We start from the raw sequence: 21,418 nt of genomic DNA, 5'->3' as shown, positions 1-21,418 counted from the left end.
CAGTCTATCCCTTGGCATGTCCAATTTATTTGAGTAGTATAAGAAACTAGTAGAAGTGGTTTACATGTGTTACTGGGATTCCACTGCTCGGTTCGTATGTACCTTTAAATGTCTGTCACACTTACTGAATCAGCTATGGGGTAAAGATAATTACCCCTAACAGCTTTACTAGGCGTGACAGACATTTAAGCTGGTCAAGTTGATAGCAATTTAGTGAGACTCCCCAGGGAGATTGATCCAAATATCTGTGCAATGGACCCTATTATGATTATTCAGGTAGTAATAGGCTAACTATCAACTTCCAAAACAATCTTTAAACAAGGCAGCAAAGCTGTCAAATGTACAGACAAAGAACAGAAAATAAAGATGCAAATAAGTGAAAAATTAAATTTTCACAAAAAACTGTTAAATTGCCAGAAAAATTTACCAAACAGACTGCGTTGCCTATTGAAGCTGTATGTTAGACCCATGTTTCTTTCCTGTAAGTTTGAGAACAGTAAGTGACATGATTTCCCTTAACCCCATAAAGCCCGTCACCGCATATGTGCGGTTCAATTATCGCTTACCCCAAACGCCCAGAACCGCATATGTGCGTATCTGGGAAAGACCGGCTTCTGTACTCTTTTGTATCGTGAGTCATGAAATGATATATAGTTTAACATCCAGGTATGTTTCTTGTCTCTCATTGCCACCATTTTTAAAGGCGATAGAAATATGTATGAGCGAGAAAACGGCGATTTTCAAGACGTAGTTGGAGAAAGTAAAATCAAGATGGCGGCTCCTCGCTACGGTAGGGATCTGCGAAGGGATACTGTTATTGAAATGATTAAAAACCCGGACTTTTATGAGAAGTTTTTGTGTGACATTGACATAGTCAGTGACGATGATATTCATTTATTTATGATATAAAGGACGATAGAAATATATATGAGCGAGAAATCGGCGATTTTCTAGACTTAGCTGGAGAAAGTAAAATCAAAATGGCGACTTCTCACTACGGAAGGGGCCTGCGAATGGATACTTGTATTGAAATGATTGAAAACTACGACACTGATAAGGTGTTTTTGAGTGACAGTGATATAGACAGTGACGATGATATTCCTTTATTTATGATATAAGTTTTATAGATGTTTTTTGTCATAGATGGTGTTAAAATTTGACTTCTATTCAGCCCTGGCCACGAAGTTCAGGTGAGCTGAAAAGCTGGCTCATGTATACCTGATAGCAAAACGAGCATAACTTGGAAATTAATGGAGGTAACTTGCTGAAATTTCCTGGATTGAAAGTTACTTTAATTGACATCATCTCTGTGAATTTTCAGGCAAATGTTTGGAGAAATAAAAAAAATTAATGTGCATAAGATAAATCAACTTTGTTTTATTTCACCCATTACCAAATGAAAATGTACTTTTTAACCGGCCATAACTCTTGGTACTGCATGTTGAATTTAAATATAATTCTATTTTCATTTAGCTTAAAATATTGGCTTTTTAAAAATGTATACTTTGTATGGGTAATAAGAGCAAACTAACAAATTATGGCCAATTTACTGAGGTGACCCGGCTTTTCAAGGCTAGCTCACAGAATTAATTGGGCACAGCAGAACTTTATGGGTCAGCATTAACTGGGTTCTATGGGGTTAAATGGTCAGCATAGGAGCAGTGCCCAAAATAGGGGTTTCTTCAAATTTTGATGCAAAATTACATAATGTTTAACAGCATAATGACAATCAAATGTTATTAATAAAATATTAGTAACATGGACATTCAGAAAATGTGACAAGCAAAAGTCTTCAAGATCATGGAACTTTAAAGTCACACCTTGAAAATGCCAATATGTGAAAAATTAAATTTTCACAAAAAACTGTTAACTGCCAAAAAAAAATAAATAAATAAATAAATAAACCAAACAGACTGCATTGCCTACTGAAGCTGTATTTTAGTCCCATGTTTCTTTCCTGTAAGTTTGAGAACAGTAAGTGACATGATTTTCCTTAAATGGTCATTATTGAAGCAGTGCCCAAAATAGGGGTTTCTTCAAATTTTGATGCAATATTACATAATGTTTAACAGCTTAATGACCATCAATTTTTAATTATAAAATATTTGTTTCACAGATATTCAGAAAATGTGACTAGCAAAGGTCTTCAGGCCCATGGAACTTCAAAGTCACTCCTTGAAAATGCCAAAATGTAAACAAGACAGCACTGTTCTGAAATGGGTTTATTTCCATTTTAAACACTTTTTTAACATAAAACAAAATAAACATTTTACTGCCATTTTATATGACCAACTAAGAAAATTGATGAGATGGGAAAAGTATCAATAGAACAGTGTTAAATGTCCAATTTCCTCCATTCTGAGATTCTGAACATAGTGGATGATTGAATCTGACAAACTGCAATGATATGAGTTTATTTCCATTTTTGACACTTTATTACACAATACATGATAACAAGTTTACCATGTTTTTTACATAATCAACTAACAATGTTGTAAAGATGCAGGAAATATCAAACAAACACTTTTAGGCATCTTATTAGTTAAATAATGAGACTGCTAACATGCCTAATAATTGAAGCTGAGGAAATGTGAAAAACAGTATAACTTCTAAAATAATGGCCCGATTATGCTGATTTTCGAACTCAACCTGCGTTTTAGTAAGATTGACCACTCCTGTGAGTATAATTACAATTGGCCCATCCGTTTTTCTTATATTGTGTTATCAGTGTTGTATTTATATTGAAAATAGTGAAAAAACAGCATAAATTCCCTCAAAATAGCCCAATCATGCTGATTTTCGAACTTGACCTGCGTATTATGAATATTCATCAGTTCTGTAAGTTTCAAGTCAAAAGGTAAAATGGTTTTCCACTTATCGTGTTATCGGTGCTGCAAATATGCTGAAAAAAGTGAAAAAACAGCATAAATTCCCTAAAAGTGGCCCAATCATGCTGATTTTCGAACTTGACCTGCGTATTATGAATATTCATCAGTTCTGTAAGTTTCAAGTCAAAAAGTAAAATGGTTTTCCACTTATTGTGTTATCGGTGCTGCGTATATGCTGAAAAAAGTGAAAAAACAGCATAAATTCCCTAAAAGTGGCCCGATCATGCTGATTTTCGAACTTGACCTGCGTATTATGAATATTCATCAGTTCTGTAAGTTTCAAGTCAAAAGGTAAAATGGTTTTCCACTTATCGTGTTATCGGTAAAAGTGCACGACGGCGACGACGGCGACGACAGACGCAGATGATGGCTATATGTACAGACACATCTGTGTCTGTACATAAAAAGCATGCAAAGGCAATTAAAAAGTGATGTAGGATTTTTAAAAAATAATTTGAAGGTAATATGTGTGAGGTTACGTGAAAAAAGCCTTTAATTTTGTAGCCACTGTGACGTACAGTAGTAGCCTAGCTTAGGTTAACTATTCAATTAAGAAAAAAACTCTTGATTTTTAGCAGAGTATTGTTCTCTTTGGATATAAATTTTAATATATCTTTACGAAAGTCATTTTTCTTTTAATTGCTGTCATCAGCGATATAAAAATCAACCATAAAAACTTTGCTTAATGGAAGTGCAGCCAGATAAGATTTGGGCATCAGCTCATAGACTAAAGACACTAGCTTACTTACAGAGCTTTATTTTTTATTAATTCTGTTTTATTTTATTAATTTAATATGTAAAATAACAAAGAGATACATCAAGTAACAAATTAATACACTAGTTAACAAATAAATAAATAAATTTACACTTAAATAATAACTCAGTTCCATCTTCAAGCACCAATTCGAATACACTAGTTAACAAATAAATAAATAAATTTACACTTAAATAATAACTCAGTTCCATCTTCAAGCACCAATTCTTTACAAGGAAACCCAAGTATTAGCATTTCTTCAGTGTTAGGTTAATCCAACCACAAGTCTAGGTTCATGTGATAGATTCTGTTAAAAAACTGTCAAGTGCAGCTTGAAAAAATATATGGTGATCTTTTCCAGGACATCTAACAACAGTGAGTACCACAGGTTTTTTCTTTAGTATTGCAATGTCTCTCATCCTAGTTTATGATTGTAGAAGATAGGTACATTATCCTATATTCAATTAAGAAAAAAACTCTTGATTTTTAGCAGAGTATTGTTCTCTTTGGATATAAATTTTAATATATCTTTACGAAAGTCATTTTTCTTTTAATTGCTGTCATCAGCGATATAAAAATCAACCATAAAAACTTTGCTTAATGGAAGTGCAGCCAGATAAGATTTGGGCATCAGCTCAAAGACTAAAGACACTAGCTTACTTATAGAGCTTTATTTTTATGTACAGACACAGATGTGTCTGTACACATAGCCATCATCTGCGTCTGTCGTCGCTGCCGTCTTCGCCGTCGTGCACTTTTACCGATAACACGATAAGTGAAAAACCATTTTTGCTTTGGGCTTGAAACTTACAGAACTGATGAATATTTATAATACGCAGGTCAAGTTCGAAAATCAGCATGATCGGGCCATTTTTAGGGAAGTTATGCTGTTTTTTCACTTTTTTCAGCATATATGCAGCACCGATAACACGATAAGTGGAAAACCATTTTACTTTTTGGCTTGAAACTTACAAAACTGATGAATATTCATAATCCGCAGGTCAAGTTCGAAAATCAGCATGATCGGGTCATTTTTACAGAAGTTACGCTGTTTTTCACTTTTTTCAGCATATATGCAACACCGATAACACGATAAGTGGAATACCGTTTTACCTTTTGGCTTGAAACTAACAGAACTGATGGATATTCATAATACGCAGGTCAAGTTCGAAAATCAGCATAATCAGGCCTTTATTTTAGAAGTTATGCTGTTTTTTCACATTTCCTCAGATTCAATTCTTAGGCATGTTAACAGTCTCATTATTTAACTAATAAGATACGTAAAAGTGTTTGTTTGATATTTCCTGCATCTTTCATAACATTGTTAATTGATTATGTAAAAATGATGGTAAACTTGTTATCATGTATTGTGTAATAAAGTGTCAAAAATGGAAATAAACTCATATCATTGCAGTTTGTCTGATTCAATCATCCACTATGTTCAGAATCTCAGAATGGAGGAAATTGGACATTAAACACTGTTCTATTGATATTTTTCCCATCTCATCAATATTCTTAGTTGGTCATATAAAAATGGCAACAAACTATTTATTTTGTTTTATGTTAAAAAAATGTTAAAAATGGAAATAAACCCATTTCAGAACAGTGCTGTCTTGTTTACATTTTGGCATTTTTATGTACAGACACAGATGTGTCTGTACATATTGCCATTACCTGCGTCTGTCGTCGCCGATGCCGATGGCGATGCCGTCGCCGGCGCCGTGCACTTTCCTTGTAAACACGATAAGTGGAGGGCAGTTTTATTTTTTGGCTTTATATTTACAGAGCTGATGAATATTCATAAAACGCAGGTCAAGTTCGAAAATCGGCATGATCGGGCCATTATTGTAGAAGTTATGCTGTTTTTTCACTTTTCAGCATATTTTTCACATTTCCTCAGATTCAATTCTTAGGCATGTTAACAGTCTCATTATTAAACTAATAAGATACGTAAAAGTTTTTGTTTGACATTTCCTGCATCTTTACAACATTGTTAGTTGATTTTGTAAAAATGGTGGTAAACTTGTTATCTCGTATTGTGTAATAAAGTTTCAAAAATGGAAATAAACTCATATCATTGCAGTTTGTCAGATTCAATCATTCACTATGTTCAGAATCTCAGAATGGAAGAAATTGGACATTTAACACTGCTCTATTGATATTTTTCCCATCTCATCAATTTTCTTAGTTGATCATATAAAAATGACAGTAAACTGTTAATTTTGTTTTATGTTAAAAATTGTTAAAAATGGAGAAAAAAAAAACATTTCAGAACAGTGCTGTCTTGTTTACATTTTGGCATTTTCAAGTTGTGACTTTGAAGTTCCATGGGCCTGAAGACCTTTGCTAGTCACATTTTCTGAATATCCATGATACTAATATTTTATTAATAAAAATTGATGGTCATTATGCTGTTAAACATTATGTAATATTGCATCAAAATTTGAATAAACCCCTATTTTGGGCACTGCTCCCATGATGACCATTTAAGAAAAACCATGTCATTTACTGTTCTCAAACTTACAGGAAAGAAACATGGGACTAAAATATAGCTTCAGTAGGCAATGCAATCTGCCAGTTTAACAGTTTTTTTGTGAAAATTTAATTTTTCACATATTGGCATTTTCAAGGTGTGACTTTGAAGTTCCACAGGCTTGAAGACCCATGCTTGTCACATTTTCTGAAAATCCATGATACGTATATTTTATTATTAAAAATTGATTGCTGGTAACCATTATGTAATATTGCATCAGAATAGAAGAAAACACAATTTTGGGTGCTGCTGCCATGATGACCATTATGGGAAAACCATGTTACTTATGATTGCCAAACTTTCAAAAAAGAAATACAGGACTAAAATGCAGCCTGAGTTGGAAAAGCAGTCTAATTGACTTCTTTTTCTGGAAGTTTTACATTTTCAAAGGGTGAACTTGAACTCCCATGGGCCTGAAGCCTTATGTTTGTTACACATTTTACTTACATTGGTATTACCTGTTGAGCATAATTAAAATTTGATGTTGAGTTTGCAGTTTAACATACTGTACTTTTGCATCAGAATTGACAGTAGCCTATTTTGTTATTTCCTGCTTTTTGTCTGTACATTTGACAGCTTTGCTGCCTTGTTAAGATGTGACTTTGAAGTTCCATGAGCCTGCAGACCTTTGCTAGTCACATTTTCTGAATATCTATGATACTTATATTTAATGATCAAAAATTGATGGCCATTATGCTGTTTTAAACATTATGTAATATTGCATCAAAACTTGAAGAAACCCCTATTTTGGGCACTGCTCCCATGATGACCATTTAAAAAAACCATGTCACTTACTGTTTTCAAACTTACAGGAAAGAAACATAGGGCTGAAATACAGCTTCAGTAGGCAATGCAGTCTGTTTGGTAATTTTTTCTGGCAGTTAAACAGCTTTTTGTGAAAATTTAATTTTTCACATATTGGCATTTTCAAGGTGTGACTTTGAAGTTCCATGAGCCTGCAGACCTTTGCTAGTCACGTTTTCTGAATGTTCATGTGATTAATATTCCATTATTCAAAATTGATTGTCATTATGCTGTTAAACATTATGTAATATTGCATCAAAATTTGAAGAAACCCCTATTTTTGGTGCTGCTGCCATCATGACCATTATGGGAAAACCGTGTTATGACTGTCAAACCTTTAAAAAAGAAACACAGGACTAAAATGCAGAAATGAGTTGGAAGAGCAGTCTAATTGGCGTCTTTTTCTGGAAGTTATACATTTGAGTGAAATATCCATTATCTTTTTGGCATATTCATTGTGGGACTCGGAGCTCCCATGGACATGAAGCCGAATGGTAATCAAATTTTCTACATGTCCATGCTATTTATTGTCAATAATCAAAAATTGGTGATAATTATTCTATAATTTATTATGTAATGTTACATCAAAATTGACAACAATATTTTTGCATTGCTACTGCAAACATTATGAAAAGAAAACTGTGTTACTTATTATTATTTTTAACTTACAAGTATGATTTTTAGGATTGGCATGCAGTTCAAATGAGAAAGCCAGGTCAATTGGGTTATCATTTATTATTGAATTTATGCAATTTTGTGTGAAATTTTCATTTTTCTTATTCTGGCAATTTCTAAGTATAAACTTGAACTCTGATGGGCCTGAAGCCTTATGCTTTTACTTTCGTCGTTGTTACCTGTTGTGCATAATTAAAATTTGATGTTGACTATGCAGTAAAACATAAGGTATTATTGCATCAGAATTGGTAGTCTCCTATTTTGTGCATTGTTTTGTGCTTTTCTTAAGATGTGACTTATGGGCCTGAAAGACCTTTGAGAGGGTCAGTCTGTTAATATCCCTTGGGTATCACTTATCTAATTTTTGAGTTATATAGTAATTTGCCTAATTGATAGGCCATTAAAGGAGATTACATAAAGCACACTTGTTGATATTTCCTTGTAAACTCCCAAAAGTTAAGCTCTCTGCTAGATTTATAATAAGGAAGCAGTGATAATTATGCAGGTTATTATATATATATATATATATATATATATATATATATATATATATATATATATATAAGCAAAGATTAAAAGTTTGAATAGCAGCTTCATTGAAATTATATTTACCTCATCCTCTGCTAAGGAGGTTATATTTTCACCCCTGTTTGTCTGTCATCAACGTAACTCAAAAAATTTATGGACCGATTTTGCTGAAATTTTCAGGAACTGTCAGAATTGGGCCAAAGAGGACAATGGTTAGTTTTTAGTGGTGGTCTGGCTCAATAATCAATCAATAATCAATAATAATCAACAATTGCTGCCTTGGCAGAGTTCTGCACTCTCGGTGGTTTTCTAGTTTTGTTTTGTTTTCCTTTACAATTTTTTCTCAAACACTTGCATTTGTGACTTTTAACTGTCATCCGCTCGAGGCTCTGCACATTTTCTGTATTTCCACATAAGCAATTGTATTGTTTTTTATGTCTTTAAACATTATATAATATTATTTTATGCACTGTCATCATTTTTCAAATATTGAGACTTTCATCATGTGACTTTGGTTTCTCATGGTCCTGAAACTAATCTTATTGAAGGGGTGGATTGAGATCATCTTCTGGGTCTTCTGGAAGACAGGTTATTAAGTTTATATTGACTGGTATCTATTTTTTTCTGTTGGAAGAGCATCAAAATGGAGGATGGATCAACATAGATACTTTGGAATACTGTCAGAAAATATCTCAGGGTCTGCTCCTGTTATTGACCATGTTACCTGTTGTGCATGATTAAAATTCAGTGTTAACTGACAGTGCTATTATAAGCATTATTTATTATTGCATCAAAATTGACAAAATGACCTTTTTTTGCATCTTTATTTTCTGTTTTTTGTCTGTACATTTGACAGCTTTGCTGCCTTGTTTATTAATTCTGTTTTATTTTATTAATTTAATATGTAAAATAACAAAGAGATACATCAAGTAACAAATTAATACACCAGTTAACAAATAAATAAATAAATTTACACTTAAATAATAACTCAGTTCCATCTTCAAGCACCAATTCTTTACAAGGAAACCCAAGTATTAGCATTTCTTCAGTGTTAGGTTAATCCAACCACAAGTCTAGGTTCATGTGATAGATTCTGTTAAAAAACTGTCAAGTGCAGCTTGAAAAAATATATGGTGATCTTTTCCAGGACATCTAACAACAGTGAGTACCACAGGTTTTTTCCTTAGTATTGCAATGTCTCTCATCCTAGTTTATGATTGTAGAAGATAGGTACATTATCCTATATGCCACAAATGAAGTCAGAACTGCGTGTATTTGAGAATATTTGACTCCTGTGGTTTCAGCCAAAGATCACATACTAGGCCAGCAAATAATGTAAGTTCATGGTGAAAATGTCACTGCCAAAAGAGAGAGACAACTCATTCCTTTGAGTAAAGCAGTGAATCTGCTTCTCGTCTTGGTCCCTGTGATGTTTCAGGTGTTTGATCTCCTTTCGTAACTTGCGGTTGAACTGTTGGCTTCACTAGGACTGTTTTGTTGTGTTCCATAGATAACCTCACTACACCAGCCTGGGAAACCAAATGAAACAAGTGTAAGATGAAAATTAAATCTAAAGAAGATATTATACTGGTATTTTTTGGCATGCAATAAGCATATTAAACAGCAAGAATTCAATTTATTTCTTAAAATGTCAACCTTTCTCCTTACTGACCAATTCAAAACCTGCTCCAAAATAACGGGCCCGGGGGGTTCGATATAACTGCCCTTTTAGCAGGGAAAAGGTTCAATCAGGGTAAAATGTGATCTAGGTACATGGAAGATTTTATGGTAAAAGGTCCACATTTTTGGAAAAAGAAACCCTCCTTTAAAATTGCTGGATAGGCCGGTGCAGGCCTGAAATTATGATATGTACTGTCCATGTGCATGGGAGTTTTTAATCTGACTCAGTTAGAGATAGCTAGGCCAGTAGCAATCAACATCAAAGAAAGAGATCTTTTGTGAAAAAGTGGACCTCTTACTGTGAATTCTTCATTTTTTACCCAACATGGACTTTTTCCCAGTAAAAAGGGCAGTTTGTTGCGCCCCCCCCCCAACCCTTTTAGTTATAGGCCTGGATAGACAGCAAAATATACATACTATTTAATCTATTTCAGTGGTTTTAAACAGGGTACAAATTGCAGATTGGTATCAGGTGTTGAGGGAAAATGGCAGAAATATCCTAGAAAATTATTTTTTCTAACACCCATTTTTTTTTCTAAGATATAACACCCATATTTATCTTTTTGTAGTTGTACCTTTAACTTATTAGTACAGATTAGTATTTAGTTTAAAGTACCAGTTCTTACCAGATTATTGTCTTCAAAACCACAATATTTTATTTGTGGTAAAGATTCCTCTTGTCGAGGAACTGTTCGCTGCAGCAAACTTTCAAACTGTAAAAAACAATTGAAGTGTGTCATTTATTTCTGGTCAGAACACTGTCTGTTTAAGATCATTTATACTCAAATCATTTATGTACTGTTATTTATGGTAATTGAGGGCAGGATTGAGTTTAACTACTAGCAATTTAGTGACTGAGCATATGGAAATACTCTAACCTAATACTTACTCTGGTAGCTAAATTTGCAAATTGCTGTGATTTCAATAGAAAAGCCTTATTGTATACAATGTATTATTTGCCAGATTTGATACTTCAGTATGAAAAAAGTATGCCACTTTCAGTCTGTGGCCAAGTGTGAGTACATGCACACTGGTTCAACCAAGAAACTGCATTACTCCACTGAATTGCGGGACATGTATCAGTGTTGACTCTGTTGATATATAAATATCGAAGTTAAATCAACATTTTTGCCCGCAGGTGGTAAGAATAAACCCACAAACTCTGGTGATTATACATGTATTTGTAATGATTAGCCATCTGTGGTAATTTAAGGTAATACATTTACTTATGTCAATCAACTTACAAACATATCATCCGCCATTTTCTTCTTTATTTATAACAATAAATGGAGTGACAATTCTATACAAGAAAAGATGGAGTGGCATCTTTTTGCAAAAGAAAAGACAATTGGCACCTTGATTGTTTGGTCCTTTTTCAACATATAGTTATTTAATGTAATATGATATAATTATTTTTTATGAATAATATTTTTGCACAGCAGTCACTTTTGTATAACTAAATTTATAATGAAAGCACATGGCCTTGCTTGTAGTACATGTCCCGTGACATCTACTGTTACACTTAAGCACTACAACTGTATGTGTTATTTATCAAACTTAGGCTGTATTCCCAGAGCTTTTAGATCGATCTATCCTCGCGGGGAGTCTCAATAGATTACTGTCAGATAATCGGCCTTAAATGTCCGTCCCGCCTACTACAAGCTGTAAAGGGGTAATTAAATAGAGGTGGAGTGGGGGGGGGGGGGGGGGGGGGTGTAAGGAGAGAAGAAGGCACACACTGACATTAACTGAAAAAGATTTTATATGTATACGGGTATAGATAAATTGTTTGGAAGATCTTGAAGGGAAGGAGAGAGAAGTTCCTTTGGACCAAGTATCAAAGCATTCATTAACAGTAACCTCTACAAGGGTCACAGCTAAGATAACTGAAACAGTTATTTCCTGTGTTTTCTATGTGTATATTAAGTATATTATGTGTCTCTCAAGGTTTGATAAGAATATTTACAATCTACCTGATACATGGTGTCAGCCAAACTTGCATGTAGCCTTGTCTGTAAATGCAATTTCTGAACATTGAGAGATTTTGGACTATGAAAGAGTGAGTAAGGGGGGGGGGGGGGGGGGTCAGCATGACATTAATGAGATTGGAAAAGATTTAATTATTTTGTACTAAAAGTAGAGAAGGTGAAGATTACTACTGCCTTAGAGCACTTAATGCATAAATGTCACCTTAAACAGTTTTGAATTAATATGTATGACAGTAATTGCTTCCAATGGTGGTCACTTCTGAAGCTGAAAGAACAAAATGACTTTGCATGTGTGTTTGTCTGTTGTCTTTATTTATTTATGTTTTTCTCTCCATATTTACGTAATTAATTTATTTGTTAATTTGCTTATTTATTTTAGTGGCAATGTGATACAGTACGCTCTGCATAGATTGACACATAATTAGGATATCATTTATCTTTTACAAATATTGAAGACAATTTTTCCAACAGGATTGAAGCTTAAACTTCTGAGCATTATTAAACTGAAATTTATCCAAAACTTGAACAGATTCTCTAGCTACAAAGTACCCCACTTATACAAAGCTTAGTGCAGCATTTGCTGTATTTTTTTTCACTAAGACTGGATTCCCATGCCTAGATGGATCCATCTGGATTGATCCAACCTTAGGGAGTCTCACTAAATTGCTGTAAACTAAGCGGCTTAAATGTCTGTCACACTTACCGATTCAGCTATGGGGTAAAGATAATTACCCCTAACAGCTTTACTAGGCGTGACAGACATTTAAGCTGGTCAAGTTGATAGCAATTTAGTGAGACTCCCCAGGGAGATTGATCTAAATATCTGTGCAATGGACCCTATTATGATTATTCAGGTAGTAATAGGCTAACTATCAATTTCCAAAACAATCTTAAAAAAAGCATGCAAAGGCAATTGAAAAGTGGTGTAGGATTTTTAAAAAATAATTTGAAGGTAATATGTGTGAGGTTACATGAAAAAAGCCTTTAATTTTGTAGCCACTTTGACATACAGTAGTAGCCTAGCTCAGGTTAACTATTCAATTAAGAAAAAAAATCTTGATTTTTAGCAGAGTATTGTTCTCTTTGGATATAAATTTTAATATATCTTTACGAAAGTCATTTTTCTTTTAATTGCTGTCATCAGCGATATAAAAATCAACCATAAAAACTTTGCTTAATGGAAGTGCAGCCAGATAAGATTTGGGCATCAGCTCATAGACTAAAGACACTAGCTTACTTACAGAGCTTTATTTTTTATTAATTCTGTTTTATTTTATTAATTTAATATGTAAAATAACAAAGAGATACATCAAGTAACAAATTAATACACCAGTTAACAAATAAATAAATAAATTTACACTTAAATAATAACTCAGTTCCATCTTCAAGCACCAATTCTTTACAAGGAAACCCAAGTATTAGCATTTCTTCAGTGTTAGGTTAATCCAACCACAAGTCTAGGTTCATGTGTATAGATTCTGTTAAAAAACTGTCAAGTGCAGCTTGAAAAAATATATGGTGATCTTTTCCAGGACATCTAACAACAGTGAGTACCACAGGTTTTTTCTTTAGTATTGCAATGTCTCTCATCCTAGTTTATGATTGTAGAAGATAGGTACATTATCCTATATGCCACAAATGAAGTCAGAACTGCGTGTATTTGAGAATATTTGACTCCTGTGGTTTCAGCCAAAGATCACATACTAGGCCAGCAAATAATGTAAGTTCATGGTGAAAATGTCACTGCCAAAATAGAGAGAGACAACTCATTCATTTGAGTAAAGCAGTGAATCTGCTTCTCGTCTTGGTCCCTGTGATGTTTCAGGTGTTTGATCTTCTTTCGTAACTTGCGGTTGAACTGTTGGCTCCACTAGGACTGTTTTGTTGTGTTCCATAGATAACCTCACTACACCAGCCTGGGAAACCAAATGAAACAAGTGTAAGATGAAAATTAAATCTAAAGAAGATATTATACTGGTATTTTATGGCATGCAATATGCATATTAAACAGCAAGAATTCAATTTATTTCTTAAAATGTCAACCTTTCTCTTTACTGACCAATTCAAAACCTGCTCCAAAATTACAGGTCCAGGGGGTTCAGGGGGTTTAAAAAAACTGCTCTTTTAGCAGGGTAAAGATCCACTTAGGGTAAAATTTGATGTAGGTATGTGATGATTTTATGGTAAAAGGTCCACTTTTTTGGAATAAGAAATCCTCCTTGGAAATTGCTGGCTAGGTATGGGCCTGAAATTATGATATGCAGTGTTTCCCCTGCACTTAAATGAGCGAGGCGCCCGCCTCGCTGATATTTGCAAGCGCCTCGCTGAAATTTGTCAAAAGCACCGCCACGCTGGGCTATATGGAACAACAAAGTATATTTTCACTTATGCTAACTGAAAATTATATTTATTTCTACGCAAATATTGCATTTTCTGTTTACATACGTAATCCCATGCTTCTGAGCACTTGATTTAGTAGTAACGGTGCGCGTATGCCTAAAAATAACCAGCAGTTACTATCTCCCTGTGAGTGCCTCGTTTTCGCAGTTCTGTGCCTAATTTGAAGTATAAGAGACAGAGCGAAACGAGGCAACTGTTCTTGACACCATTTAATCACGTGTCAAGAATACGCTTTCTCTATCACTTCATGTTCCGAAATTCAGACCGCCTGTTGTTTGTTTTTATAGTTTACGAATATTCACTGATAAAAAAGGAGCAAATAAAGTGGACTCGTTGATTTTATAAACTTGGAGAAGATTTTCTATTGATTTACGGGTGAGTTTTGTGAAAGCAGTAGTGTTGTAAAACTGGGTCACGTCAGTATTTCGCGTGGAAACCTATGCATTGAATATGACTTTCCATGACTGAATAGAACCATATAAATGAATAAACGAAGAACTAAAATTGATGATAAGTGTGATTTTCATCTCTTTAATTCCGAAGAATTCATTTAACGGTTTTTGAAGTTGTTGATTATAAATTACATCTCAAACTACGTATAACTAGTAGCGGGAGTCGCTTTGCACTGAACGACAAGAGAGAGAACTTTTTGCAGCAGTTTTATATTAGGATGAAGCGCTCCCACACGCAAAGTCAATTGACCAGTTACTTTCACAAGAACGTGAAAACGGTAAAAACAACATATTTTATCAACTTTTTGGTCAATTTAAAAATAATTCAATGTAGTAAGCCCTTTTTCTTGTTTCTTGTAAGTATTAAAGTAGTTAACTTTTTTTTTTGTTTTTTTTTGAAAGTATTAACTTTTTTTTTTTTTTTTTTTTTTGAAAGAGTATGTTCTATAAACTGAAAAGGACTAAACTGAGTGAATGCACAGACTGGAAAATAAATTTTGTCCAAACCTTTGTTATGTCATTACTGAATTTACTCCTCAAAACATCTAAAACAAGACAATTCAGTGCCACATAAAATGTAAAAAAATCAGTTCTAAATACCCTAAAATGCACCAAATTGCACCTCGATTTAAAAAAATTTCCGGGGGGGGCATGCCCCCGGACCCCCCTAGTATTGCTGGGATCGCGGACTGCCTACCACCTCACAGAGCTTGAAAGCCAGGGGAAACACTGATATGTATTGTACATGTAGTTTTTAATCTGCCTCAGTTAGAGATAGGCCAGTAGCCATCGATATCAAAGAAAGGGGTCTTACCGTGAATACTTCATGTGCCTTGATTATTTTTTACCCAACGTGGACTTTTCCAGCAAAAAGGGCAGTTTGTCCCCCCCAACCCCTCCAGATACAGGCCTGGTAGATATTATTTAATCTCACTCATATGATGGTAAAATTTGAATAGAAGCTAACCTCAAACAGGTTTATATATCATAATTTTTCAGTGTCTTTGAATAGGGTACAAATTGCAGATTGGTATCAGGTGATAAGGGGAGAATGGCAGAAATATACTGGAAAATTTTTTCTAAGACCCAATTTTTGTTCTAAGGTATAATACCTTCAAGAAAAAGAGAAATATATATTTATCTTTTTGTAGTTGTACCTGTTACTTATTAGTACAGTATAGTATTTTTTTAAAAGAAGCAGTTCTTACCAAATTGTTTTCTTGAAATCCACAATACGTGATCTGCGGTAAAGATTCCTCTTGCTGTGGAACTTTATGCTGCAACAAACTCTGAAACTGTAGAAAAAAAAAATTGAAGTGTGTCAGTTATTTCTGGTCGGAACACTATCTGTTTAGAATCATTTATACTCAAAACATTTATGTACTGTTATGGTAACTGAGGTCAGGATGGAGTTTAACTACTAGTAATCTATTGACTGAGCATATGGAAATACACTAGCGTAATACACTAGCGTAATACATACTCTCAGACTGGTAACTAAATTTGCAAATTGCTGTGATTTTAATCGAAAAGCCTTATTGTATACAATGTATTATTTTGCCAGATTTGATACTTCAGCGTGAAAAAAGTATGCCACTTTCAGTCTGTGGCCAAGTGTGAGCATGCCACAGTGGTTCAACGAAGAGACTGCATTACTCCACTGCATCGCGGTACATGTATCAGTGTTGACTCTTTGTTGATGACGTATAAATACCGAAGTTAAATCAACATTTTTGCCCGCAGGTGGTTAGAATAAACCCACAAACTCTGTTGATTATACATGTATTTATAAATATTAGCCATGTGTGATAATTTAATGTAATACATTTACTAATGTCAATCAACTTACAAACATATCATCCGCCATTTTCTTTTTTATAACAATGAATGGAGTGACACTTCTATACAAGAAAAGATGGAGTGGTATCTTTTTACAAAAGAAAAGACACAATTGGCACCTTGATATTTTGGTCCTTTTTCAACATATAGTTATTTAATGTAATGTAATGAATGATATTTATGCACAACAGTCACTTTTGTATGTATAACTAAAAGTATAATGACATTTAACACATGGTCTAGCTTGTACATGTCCCGCGACATCTACCGAGTAGTGTTACTTACACTATAGGCACTACAACTGGGTTATTTGAAAAACATATTATATTGGCACAGAAATACCACTGCATGGTAGAGAGCTACATTATATATTAATACAACAGAACAAGTTTATGCACATTTTTCAAAGCAAGTCTGCAAACGGATTTTATTGACACTTTTTTTTGTGTACAGTGTGTTCTTGGTTGTGTTTACTTAATGGTGTAAAAGGGTCATGGATGTGGCCAACATATGCAAGAGTATGCAAATAACATAAATGTAGGTCGTGAAGATAAACACTCTGAATATTTTGAAGTGAATCATATAGACCTGACACCCGTCAAACAATAATATTGGTACATTTATGCTTGTTGTTTATGAGATTTTCACTTTTCCTGCATCTTGCTGGTACATGTATGCTTTCTTATTTAGTACTTTTATGCTGGGTTACAGTATTGTCATGTTGAACAATTTGTGTGACTAATTTTTTTTGTTTCCTTATATTTACAGAAAGAACCCAAGCCAATATTTGAAAGGAATGGAGGTATTAAAGAAAAGGACAAAATGTACAAGTGAAGGTTAAGGGGAGATGATTGTTGAGGATCGAGACTCAAGTTGGAATATAACTTTCACTGCTTTGTGAAACGTGAAGCAAAGGCTTGGAGAGAGATGCTGAGAGAATTAAGGTTTGTTTCTCGGGTTTTCTTTTTACACAGTAGAGCTGAAAGAAACTGTACTTGAATGTGATTCTTCTTTTTACCTCCACCAAGGAGGTTATGCTTTCACCCCTGTATGTCTGTTTGTTTATTTTGTTTTTTTGACTGTCATCAACATAATTCAAAAAGTTATGGACTGATTTTGATGAAATTTTCAGGGTATGTCAGAAATGGGTTAACTTAGAAGTGATTAGTTTTTGGTGGTGATCTGCATCAATAATCAATAATCAGTAATCAAAAATCAATCAGCAACATACTAGTAACTCCAAAAGTTATGGACCGATTTTGATGAATGTTCAGGGTAGGTCAGAAATGGGTTAACATAGAAGTGATTAGTTTTTGGTGGTGATCTTGATCAATAATCAGTCAATAATCAAAAACCAATCATCAACATAACTCAAAAAGTTAGGGACCGATTTTGATGAAATTTTCAGGGTAGGTCAGAAATGGGTTAACTTAGAAGTGATTAGTTTTTGGTGGTGATCTGCATCAATAATCAATCAATAATCAAAAACCAATCATCAACATAAATCAGAAAGTTAGGGACCGATTTTGATGAAATTTTCAGGGTAGGTCAGAAATGGGTTAACTTAAAAGTGATTAGTGGTGGTGACCCGGATCAGTAATCAATCAATAATAATAAAAAATTGCTGCCTTGGCGTAGGTCTGCACTCTCGTAGTGCTTTTTTAGTATTTGATTTGTTAATTTTATCGTTGTTCAATGTGAGAAGTTGGTTACTTTTGTTAATATGTTGTGTATATGTCACAGGCATTACAATTTGACATCACAGCAGATTTAAAGTCTCCTGGGCAAGATCGAAAAATAAATGTTTTTCAATCCCGTGTGTGCAAGACAGTTAATAAAAGATGCTCTAGACCATATATTGTATTACAAAAATAGCTTTTATAGGGATGTGTTTAATCTTTTTATAACAATTTAAAATATCTGTGACTTGTGATTTCAATCTGGCCTAAGCAACTTAAAAATCTGCCTGGATTTCAATCCTGCCTGTGACATACAGTAATATATCATAGGTACAGTACTCAAAATAAAAATCACTGCAATAATTAATATGTTATTTGGGTGTCAATGTAGCAGAAAATCTCAATTATGTTGATATTCACAGACATTGACATAGAAGCAGGTACTAGTACATTTGAAAGTAGTAATAAAAATACAAGAAAAAAGTTGGGCAAATTTTTATGAAGTATTCAAAAGGGGGAGGAGATGCACAGGATGTAAGAAGAAGGGGGGGGCATCAAAACTCTTGATATCTTTTCAGTGATTTTGAAAAAAATTGCCAAGTCACCATATTTACTATCTGCTAATTTTCCATTTCAGTTAAGACCCAAGTGCATCTGCTCAACAAGTACAATGCAGTTCCAATGGGGCAAAATCACAAAACCCGGCCAGTAGTTTGGAAGAAGGCCATCAGTCTGGGGTCAAGTAATTAAAGAAACCACTGCAAGGGGGCCTGGAATCCCCATCCCCAAACTGCCCATGTAATATCAGTCAAGAAACTTGGGGATATTTGTCAGCTACAGCCTTCTTGACTTCAAACCAAAGGCACAATAATACTTGAATATTTTAGGGAAAATATATCTATTATTTTGCATAACTGAATTGTTGTTTGTAGTGACACTGTTAGAAAGCCATGAACAATGTATACAATCATGGGCATAAGAAATAGACATTAAAAAAAGAAAACACTGAAGACTATTAAGAATGTGAGGATGGTGCTTTGGAGCAATATTAAACATGTCTATTGTTGACAGTATAATAAGGCAGTTTAATTGTGATAGTTTCAATTTTTGACTACAAATTGATTGAACCCTATATGGAAACTTATTCTGAAATGGTAAGACTTTCTAGACAATTGCTTTTAGATTTTTAATACAACTTTGCATCCTTCAAAAAATTACGTGTCCCATTGATTCTCTCTAAAGTTTCACATTCTTTTGTAGTACATACATGTAAGGAGATTTTTGAACTAATTCATTTGAAACCATAAAAAGGTAACAATTAAAAAATGATAACTTGAAAAACAGTTAACGTTTTATTTCATTTTTTTCAACGGGTTTATATAGGATTAACCTTAGTAATTTAGGAAAAATGGTAAATTTTCAAGGAAAATATAAACTTTTGTGTTATATAAAGGTGCAATGTACATGTACATTGTCGGTCTTTAAAAAAGCAGTAAAGCATGTGCAAGCAAATGACATACTAATACTTACATCTGCTCCATTTCTGATAAACCTGGGCATTTTGATTGTCCAGTGCAATGCTAATACAATAAGAACTGTCAATACTATATATTATCATGATAATTAATTATAGAACAAGATCTCATCCTTTTGATAGAAATTTTCTTTTAATGAATTCTTTTAATGAATTTTCTTTTTATGCTATCAAATAATTACCAGATGAGCAAATGCAGACCTGGAAAGTTCATTGTAAGAAGTGGATGTTGTCCTATAACTAGTTGCTCCTTTGGAGTTGTTGATTCTTTATATTATGAAATAATAATTTAAGATTTGCATCGACTCAGTCTTGAAAGTTAATGGAAATAATCAACAGTTTTTAAAATGTTGTTACATGTGGCCATCAGAATATGTAAGTTTTTCTTAAAAAGGTACATCTTAGATGTGTTTTCTACCAATAACTTCCAAACTTGGGTTCAAAATTATTTCCAAGAGAAACACTAAAATAATTAATGGAAATCTAAGTCAAATAAAGAGATATAATGATGAAAAGGATATAATTTTGGTCTATTAATTTAAATTATAAGTTCTAGACTTTTGCAAGATAGCTTGCTTGTTTGCTTGATTTATGATAAAGGGATGAGTTAATTTAAAAAGTTTCGAGCAAAGCGAGGTAGAAGGAAAAAATTATTATTGTTCTTACTGGACAGGTTGGTGAGAGAAAAAAATTCTTTCAAAGCTCTTGGGCACGTGTCCGTGGGCACGTGTCTGTTACAATCCTTCCCCCCCCCCCCCCCCCAAACACACACGTGGACCCTCATTCTTTCTAACTATGAGCAATTCAATTCAATTCAATTTATTTTATTAAAGTCTCACCCATAGATACAATTAAAAACAATAAAAATTAAAACAGTCATCAGGCAGTTCTATACAGAGAACTATGAGAGACTAAAAGAACTAATTACAGTTTAAATACATAAAATTTCTTCTTAATCCTAAGAAAAGGCTACAGGCTTTGGCAGTGCTAAAAATCATTTTTGGATCATCAATCAGGAAAAGAAATTTGCTTACTTCATCCAATAAATCAAAATCCGGCTTAAAACATTTAGCAGTTCTAATTAAATCAGTACGATAATCATTAAAAAATGGACAATTAATTAAAAAGTGAATCTCATCCTCAACACAACCTGATTCACAGAGTACACACGTTCTCTCCAGCACTGGAAGTTTTTCATACCGTCCAGTTTCTATTCTGAGTGGGGCCACCCCACATCTCAGCTTAGCCAATGCCCGCCGGTGCTTGAGCGATAAAGTTGGTTTCTTAATGTATTCACTAACTACCAAGTCTTGCTTAAGGGGTCTAGGATATTAAAAATGCGTCTAAAACTCGATTTTTAGTTTTTTATACGTTAGAAATAATCAATTTTGTATCTAATACTTAATTAAGTAATATTTGTGAAACACGGACTAAAAATATACATTTGGACGAGTTTTTCTACCTGTCCTGACTGGTACGGGTGGCAGGCTTTAGGCTCCGCCTCCGTTGTCAAGCACCGTTACTATGGGGGCGGGGCAAGAATGGTTGTCTAACTTCTTAAGCTGTTACGCGTGCCCTGGCAGCTCATAAGTCTTACGTCAGCTAAGCAGAACACAGTTATATACACAGTCATGGGAAGAAAGAAAGTCGTGAGAAAACGGATG

General features: G+C 33.9%; 2 long non-coding RNA genes across 3 annotated transcripts in view; one reads left to right on the top strand and one right to left on the bottom strand.

The window, feature by feature from the left end:
• The window catches only part of LOC106171728 (uncharacterized), a 52,463-nt gene extending 32,196 nt beyond the window's left edge, over positions 1 to 20,267 (top strand). For both annotated transcript variants that reach the window (XR_015334974.1, XR_015334973.1), the window contains 2 exons: positions 17,310 to 17,485; positions 18,858 to 20,267. This is a non-coding gene — a long non-coding RNA (uncharacterized LOC106171728). The remainder of the gene's footprint in view (positions 1 to 17,309; positions 17,486 to 18,857) is intronic.
• LOC147761245 (uncharacterized) lies at positions 13,068 to 16,575 on the bottom strand. Its single transcript, XR_015334972.1, has 3 exons — positions 16,552 to 16,575; positions 15,911 to 15,997; positions 13,068 to 13,766 (listed from the first exon to the last, which is right to left on the bottom strand). It is a non-coding gene; the product is annotated as an uncharacterized LOC147761245 (long non-coding RNA).
• Positions 20,268 to 21,418: the final 1,151 nt, after the last annotated feature.

This window comes from Lingula anatina, chromosome 6 (genome assembly GCF_051362555.1).
Source record: "Lingula anatina isolate TDL-2025a chromosome 6, LinAna3.0, whole genome shotgun sequence".
Lineage (NCBI taxonomy): Eukaryota > Metazoa > Brachiopoda > Lingulata > Lingulida > Lingulidae > Lingula > Lingula anatina.
The sequence above is the reverse complement of the archived record's forward strand: the minus strand, read 5'-3'. Positions and strand labels throughout refer to the sequence as shown.